Genomic DNA, 9,420 nt, shown 5'->3' with positions numbered 1-9,420 from the left:
AAAGATCATCTAGATTGTGAACATAGTCCATTACTTGACCCATCCTTATGGGTAGGCAAAGACTTGCCATAAAGACCAAAAGTTCGACAACTTCCATCTTCACAATCTATTTAGAACATGTAGCTCATGATCATACTAAGCATAATAATACTAAGCATGATAATATAACACATTAAGCAAACTTAATAGCAACTTAAAACTTAGTAGCAACTTACAACACATTACATAAGTCTAAAACAAACCAAACAACTAGCACATAGTTTTTGACATAATTAAACAAACAAACACACTAAGGACTTAATTGTTTTTGACTCATAAACTGAAACTAGTTCAAGTACTAATTGATGCATGCATGATCTTCTAACTTGATGGGCCCGGAGGAGGTTGATTTCCTTGGAAATACGCAGTGATCTTCAGATCCAAGTTATCCAACTTCTTGTTTATTTCTTCTTGATAGCTCAAAATGAAAGAATTCTGAGCATAGAGTACTCATTGTCCACTCTCTAACTCAAGTATACGAGCAAATATGGTATTATATTAAGCATCTGAGAAGCATGAGGGTTCAGTTTGCATAGGTGATGGGATGTGGCTTGAAGAGGGTCCTGCTTCATGAGAAGATTATGGTATATCTTGGGGAATTTTTTTTTGTGTAAGGTGAGGCTCATCCTGAGGATTTTGTTCATGGAGTTTAAATTTTGTCAACTTCATCATTGTTAGGGCATTAGAATCAAAATACTCGATAGAACGAATCATAGAATTTTTAGAATCAAGGTTGACATGAAAAGCCTAAAAAATTCTAGTTAGAAAGGCTCTAAATAGAAGAGATCCTCTAGGGATAACTAAAAGATTCTCATAGAACACCTTAGCCTAATTTACTTGTATATTAGCCATAATAGCATACATATAACTCTAATGAGATGAAATGAAAGCTCCCGGTCATTGGAAACAAATTATAAGAAAGAATACGTGCTATAAACTTAGGAATAGGTCTAAGCTTATTTGAATGATTTAGTGATTTTCCATGACCAGGGAGAAATTTATTATTAGAAAGCAACTTGTAATCTGACAATCTTACACTATTAAGACTAACATCTTGGTAAGGAATGTTGAAAAAAAATTCGAAGCTCCTTTAGATTTAAATTAATCTCAATTCCTTTAACAAGAGTGTTGAGTATATCAGGTTTATTATTAGATTTAAGACGAGTGATGTTTATATAAAACAATTAAACTAATAGAGGATAATGTTGGCTTTTTATTTTCAGAAGAAAATAGCTCATGTAGTCCAATATTTTCAAAATAAGATTTGAAATTATGGGCTACAAAGTTATCAAACTTAATGAATCTACCCGATAGAATCTCATAAGTTTGGTATTCTTTGAATTCCTTGAGCAAAGTAGGATCTTTTAGGTACATTGAGTAGTCTTCAACAATATTAGAAGGACCAGACCTTGACCTCTTTGATCTAGACATGATTCAAGTAAGGAATTTGAAAAAGATCAATTAGAAGGACCAGACCTTGACCTCTTTGATCTAGACATGATTCAAGTAAGGAATTTGAAAAAGATCAAGTGTAGAAGACTTACCAAATGACCTCTTTGATCTAGACATGATTCAAGTAAGGAATTTGAAAAAGATCAAGTGTAGAAGACTTACCAAACTATAGATGCCCTAGGAGATGTTAGTAGTCGGCTAATACTGGTTGTAGTTAACTACTAGAACAGACAGACTAAAGAATAACAAAAAATTTGAGAGAAATTTTGGGAAAAAAGGGGAGATGATGCCCTAACCTGGTTATTGTTGAACTGAAGAGGGGAGAGGGTTCTTATGGTTTTTGGAGAGTGAGGGAGTGGGTAGTTATTGATCTAGGGAAGTTTTCTTATGTGAAAAATAAATGGCTAGGATTAAAATATGAATTCAAATGTATGTACATGATTTAATTTTAATAGAAGTTGGTTTAGGGCTAGATTTGATTAGGTAAAAAAGGAGTGGCTGAGATCAATTTGACTTAAGTTTAATGGGTATTGGGTTTTGGGTTTGGTGGCTAAATATCCAATATGCTCAAAACTGTGTAAATGTGAAACTGACACTGTATGTAGTCGACTATATCTCTTATCACTCGACTATTCTGCAGTTGACAGAAAACTGAGAATCGATTTGAACTTGGATTAGTCGACTACTAATACTATTAGTCGACTAATCTGTAATCAACAGAAAGTTGTTTATCTGTTTTCACTTCTAATTAGTCGACTACTCCTCATATTAGTCAACTACTAAGAAAATAACAGAATATGATATATACAATGCTTGTGCATGTAGTAGACTACTAATCTAATTAGTCGACTATTAAGGGTGTATATGCATATGTAATGATTTTAAAAATTAATTTAAATCTTCAATTGAACATATACCTAATTCCTTTCTTAATATAACATAAATTTCTTCTTTTAATGGTTTTGTTAATATATCTACTATTTGTTTACCAGTAGATATAAATTTTAATAAAAATATCACCTTTAAACATATGATTATGTAAGAAATGATGTCTAATATTAATGTATTTTGTACGTGAATGTTGAATAGAATTTTTAGATAAATTAATAGCACTAGTATTATCACACATTATGGAGGATGTGGGACAAACTATACCTGTGATGCCTATGTTTTTATACATGGCTGTAGTTCAAGATAAACCCAGAAATGTCAAACCTGCCATGTACCCACACTATGCAATAACAAGTTTTACCAACCACAGTAATATCCTCTAGTGGAATCAAAATAAAGTGCAGGTACAAAACATGCAAAAGAAAGGAAATAAATACAATAGACATGATGTAGAAAAAAGTATCTCATAAATAAATCATGTCTTAATGAACAACCTAGAGTATATCTGATATCCAAAATTAATAAATATGTCTCAATAAGAAACAACTGAAAATCATAATATGGCACACTGCCGTTACACTATGAAATAAACTCTAAGGTCTAAAAAAAATATAAAACTATTGACCTCTTTGTTTTGATGATGTTTAACAAATAATTTATCACTAATATTATTTGTTTAGTGTTTGTTTATTGTAGACACTAATATTGTTTGTTTATTGTAGACAAACAACATGTTGGAGGATGGATGGAATCAAGCATTCACGATAATATCCAATGGAGGTTGGCGGAATAGTAGAGTGAAACTATATAATCCAAGTTAAAAATTCAAGTTTAAGCTTCATCCGCAAGTTTATCAAGTCAAGCATATTAAAGACCAATCTAGCTTGGGTAAATTAGTTTAGGATTTATACTTGTGTGTTAATACTTTGAGCTCAATATCACATATACACACAATTCTTGATTTTGAGTAATTTTGATAAAATACTAAGTTATTAGTTTTTGGACTTAAAAACCATTATATACATAATCTATTAAGTCTATAAAATCATTTTATAAGGTTTCAAAACATTGTTTAACTCTTATATACATAATCTATTAAGTCTATAAAATCATTTTATAAGGTTTCAAAACATTGTTTAACTCAATAGTTAAAAATCAAGAAGTTTATGTACACATGTATCATTGTTTAACTCAATAGTTAAAAATCAAGAAGTTTATGTACACATGTATTTACAAGTTTTGCAAAATACGTGAGTTTTCCCAAATGGGAAATTCAATTTAAGAAATTATTTTTCTAACATGTTTAATTTCATGTTTATAGATATTTTCCAAAGTTTTATTAATTTTAGAATTAATTTGTTATATTTAATTGAATTTACAAAATCAAGTTTTATATAAGTTCATGTTCGTGCATGTTTTTACAAAACAGATGAGTTTTCACAATTGCAAAATGCAATCTAAAAATTTCTTTGTTTACATATTTATCTTCATATATACAAACATTTTCCCAAGTTTTACTAATTTTGGAGTTGTTTTGTTATTTTTAATTGAATTTACAAAACCGAGTTTTCAGCAGTTTTTTTAGAAACTATAGATCTGTATTCAAACATTTATTTTTCTTAACTGGGAAGTGATATTTCAGAAATTCTTTCACTAACATGTTTATCTACATGTCTAGAACTTGTTCTCAAAATTTCATGATTTTTGGAATTGATTTACTATTTTTAATTGATTTAAAAAAATCAGATACGCAAAATTCCAGAATCTATCAAAAACAGAAACTGTCCGTGAACGGTGCGGTCGACCACGTTACAGTACGGTCAACCGCTATTACTGTAGCAATCAACCATTGTACAGTAACAGTAACATCTGTTTTTTTAATGGGTTTTTGAGGTTTTTTGAGTTGTTTTCTTCAAGCCTATATATACCACTTTGTCATACCTATTTTAGATAATAATGAGAGTGTTTTAAACAAGTTTAAGAAAGTTTTAAACAAGGGTTTATGTTTGGTTTAAATTTTAAAAGCTTTTAAGTAATTAAGAGTTTGATTTTGTGAAATCAATTTCACAAGAGCTATAAGAGATCATCACTTGGTGGTTGAGCTTCAAATCATCTCCCTCTCACTCTTGTCATTTATTAGAGAAGTTTTCTAAACTCAATCTAGCTTTACTTTTATATTGTTTGATTATCATTCTATTAAGCTAGTATTTATATTTGAGTTAAGTTGATTTTATTTCACTCATTGTTTACACACACCCACATTGAGCTTATTGTATTTTCATACATAGTATAATTGGGTTGGTTTGTGTTATAGCAATTGAGTGTGAGCCTACATTGAGTTCTCATCTATTATAGAGAACAAATCTTTTATTATATTATGAGAATGTAAAGTTTTCGTTTAGCTAGAAAACCGAGTGTGTAGTGAAGATCTTCTCGAGGTGAGGAGCGGAGACGTAGGTCGTGGGGACCGAACTCCGTGAATAAAATTATGAGGTGTAAATGTTATTCGGGTGAGCGTAGAAACCCCGGTTGTGATAGTGGATTTCTACCCGGGAGTGGGTAGCCGAGACGTAGGACGGAAGGTCCAAACTCCGTGATCATATCGTTTGTTTGTGATTGCATTTGCGCACCTTTCTTATGCTCATATCTTATATCGTCTTTGTATATTGTTTGTTGTTTATATTGCCCACTATCTAGTTTAGATTGTTTACCTTTGTTTTTATCATATACCTCTTTGCTAGGATATATCTCTTTGTTTATATTGCATATTCTTACTCATAATATATTGTATATCTATCTTGCAAAAATAATTTATTAATAAGTTTTAACTGGCATAAAATCATATTAGATTAGCATAAGACCCTAATCACCCCCCTCTAGGGGCTAACAATTGGTATCAGAGCTTGGTGCTCTTTGATTTAAGGTCTAATCACCTTGAGTTAAAGATCCAAGTTATCTTTTTGTGCTAATCTTATTTAGATTTTATCTGTCTTGCTTGCACATATATATATATTTATCATGGACATGAATTGTGCACCTTTTTTAAGTTATGAATCAAATGTTGCTCCTAAATTCATTAATTTTCCCAATACACAATGAGCTTCTAGATTTAAACTATTTGTGCAATCTAAAAATATTGATTTATGGGGAATTATTGATAATGCTTATGTTGTACCCACTATGGAGAAATCCAAATGGAGTAAAAATGACAAAAGATTATTTACCATGAACAAGATTGTGTTAGAATATATGTTTAATACACTTGATTCTTCTATTTCTAACAAGCTTCCTCATTTTGATAGTGCTTACAAATTGTGGATATTCATAGAAGCACATCATGGTAACTTGGAGGAGATCCAAAGGATTCCGACGGATTCTGTTGGACCCTAGAGGGGGGTGATTAGGGTCTTATGCTAATCTAATCCGATTAAATGCTAATTAAAACTAATTAATAAGTTATCCTAGCAAGTATGAAATACAACAATATATATTAGCTAGGATAAGCAATATAAACAACAATATATATATCCTATATGATAAAAATATATGATGTAAGGATATATAAATTACACAAGGATAAACAATCTAAACAAGATAGTGGATGATATAGAAATGAACAATGCACAATGGCGATATAAGATATGAACATAAATATGAATGAACGCCAAAGCACACTCAAACAAGCAATATGATCACGGAGTTCAGACCTTCCGTCCTACGTCTCCGCTCCCCACTCCCGGGGAGAAATCCACTAACACAATCCGGTTTGGAAGCCGGAACTTCTTCTACACACTCGGTTTTCTAGCTAACCGAAAACTCTACAACTCACACTCTTGCAATCACACTCTACACCCACTAAGTGTTGGACCTAGCCGTGTCTCCCTCAAGTGCTCGGTTACAACCTCTCCCTAGACACGTCAACCGACGCCACTCCTCTTAGGACGATCCCCGACTCTCACCACACACTCCTCACTCGGTGTACAAGTGTATTACAAAGTGAATCTCATAATAAGCACAAATATGACAAATGTGATTGTTCTCAACTATGGATGAGAACTCTATTAAGCACAACTCAAAGTTACAATCTCTCACCACCCAACTATACTATGTATGCAAATACTATAAGCTCAATGTGGGTGTGTGTAACAATGAGTAAAATAAAATCTAACTCAAATAGCAAACTAGCAATAGTAAGAATATGAAAATCAATAATGAAATTGCTAGAGAAAAGAGTTAGAAAACTTCTCTATAAACACAAAGAAGAGGATGAAGAGGATTGAGAATGAATCTCTCAATCTGCAGTAAAAACTTCCTCCTTTGTAAACAGAAACCCAAACTCAAAACAAACAGTAAAACCCTAAACCCTTGTTTAAAACACTTTGTTTAAGAAACTTCTTGATTAGGGCCTGAAAAGAGATCAGAGATTGGGTATTTATACCCACTCAGATCTCAACAAAAACCGCCCCAACAAAATGACAAAAGTCGCCAAGAAGACAGCTTCAGAAAAATACTGTTAGTGTCTGGTTCTAACCGATGCTTATTGTCGGTCGACCGACAGAACGTTCGGTGCGACCGAAAGAAAGAATTCGGTCGACGAGGACAATCCGGTCCGACGGCGAGCAGGTCTGGAAAAACAAGGAAACAAGCAGAGACTTCGTCGTCGACGGTACGGTCAACTGAATGGAGCTTTCGGTCGACCGGACCGGTCGACCGACAGACTCTCTGTCGCCCAGTGAAGAAAGATCAAATGATTGGTCGACCGGTGCGGTCGACCGAAATCTGACATTTCAGAAAACTGTTTTGCTGATTTTAAAACCCTGTTTAAAAATATCAAATAAATTCCAAAAAATGTAAAACTTTGGGGAATGATTGTAGACATGATAATACACATTGTAAAACTTTGGGTTTTCTAAAAAGACTTCCCAAATGAGAAATATCATCTTTTTGCAAAATAGTCCAAAACATGAAAATATGAGATACTTGAATTTTGATGTTTTGACATAAACCAACTTTTGAAACTTTGTGAAATGTTTTTATAGACTTAGTAAAATATGTATAAACTGATATTGAAGTCTACAAACTAAGAATACAATATTTTCACAAATACAATAGAAAATGAAACCTATGAGTATGTATATGAAAATATATTTGTTTCATATCTAAGTAGATAAACCAAATCACAATATGAAACATGTAATTTCATATTTATAAATATGAAAACTAAAACTTGTGTTGTATATATATGTGACTACATATATATACACGGAAACCAATAAAATGTGTGTGTATAGATAATTGAGCTTAGAGTACTTAACACACATAATATAAATCCTAAACTACATTACCCAAGCAATCTTGATCTTCAATTAAGCTTGACTTGGTACACGTTGCGGATGAAGCTTGAACTTGATCTTTAACTTGAATTGTACGATGCTTCACTCCATAATTCCGCCAACCTCCTCTTGATATGATCGTGTAGGCTTAATCCATCCAACTTCCAACAACGTTGTTTGTCTACAAAACATAGGAATGCACAAACACTAGACAAACAACATTAGTAATAAATTGTTTGTTAAACATCATCAAAACAAGAAGGCCAACAGATTCTTCCTCAAGTAATATTGGAGCTTCATCATGCACACGGATACTAGGCGATAGCCCTGGTGAGGTTTGTGAGTTCGAATCCATTAATGATTTATCTAGTGATTAACTTGCTTGTGCTAGTAAAAAATTATTGCATATCTATAATAAATTGCATAAAGATTTTATTGATTTAAAAAGCAATCATGATAATTTAGAATTCGATCATGAGGAGTTAGTAGTGACGCCCCTGGGTTCACACAAGGCTGCAGTCCGAGGTAAAACCAAGAATGTCAAACCTGCTATGCACCACACCGTGCAATAACATGTTTCACCATCACAATTAACATCTATCTAGTAGAATCAACAACTGGTGTAGGTACAAACAGGTAAGAGATAATACAAGGAATATTGAGGAAATGATAATAGTCACATAAATATCTCATCATCCAACAACATAGAAGTACATAGTCAAGATCTGAGTAGATAAACTGAAATACTCAACAAGTCTCAAATACAAACATCTGACGATAAGGATATAAGGCTCACAGCCTTTACAACTTCTAGAATAATACCCTCAAATGTCTAACCTCACTACAGTGGAGACCAAAGAAAATAATACATAGCTAGAAAGTAAAGCTGAACACTAATGTGGTCCGCTATCAACCTGCGGCTCTCCGTGCTCCTGGCTCGTGACCTGAAAGGGGGAGGGACAACGAGCGTCAAAGCGCTAGCGAGTAACATCACAACCAACCCCAAGGGAACAGGGCTCGTTGCATAAGAAAATACAGATAATATATATAATAGATCTAAAATCCTTGATCTTACGAGGGAGGGTTTTAATATTTAGAAATTCACAACACGAGAATAGGTACGTCGAGCGAAATAATCCAAACAAGGAAACCCTCATGTATATACCTTGTATCTCAAATTGTAAATCTCTAAACACCAAACCCGAGGTTCTAGTACAGAAACAATAATAAAAGAAATACAGCAAATCTCAGAACATTATATAATGCCATACCAAAGCTAACATGAAAGTCATGTTATTATTTACATAAGTGCCATATCAACATCATGTCGTAGTTTCCAAACTCATAAAATAAGTGTCAAATGTCCAACACGAGGTCTGGAATGAATTTATAGTCCAACACGAGGACTTCTATAAATCACAGTCCAACACGAGGACTTTGAAACTGTGAAACATGTCGCGGTGATATATAGTGAAATCTAAATCACATCACTTCATAATCATATCAGTGTATATATTCACAATTGGTACCCTCAGGTCATCCATCATACCTGGGTACATAGTAGGACTAAATGCCAATGTCAGATAGTCCAGACAGACTCCCAAACATGAATGAAATGTACAAAAATACCCAAAACCAGGAAAATACCACAGACAGAGCGTCGGTCGACCGAGTCGGTCGACCGATCTCTGATACGAGTCTGGCG

This window comes from Asparagus officinalis, chromosome 9 (genome assembly GCF_001876935.1).
Source record: "Asparagus officinalis chromosome 9, Aspof.V1, whole genome shotgun sequence".
NCBI lineage: Eukaryota > Viridiplantae > Streptophyta > Magnoliopsida > Asparagales > Asparagaceae > Asparagus > Asparagus officinalis.
Note: the sequence above shows the minus strand (reverse complement) of the source record.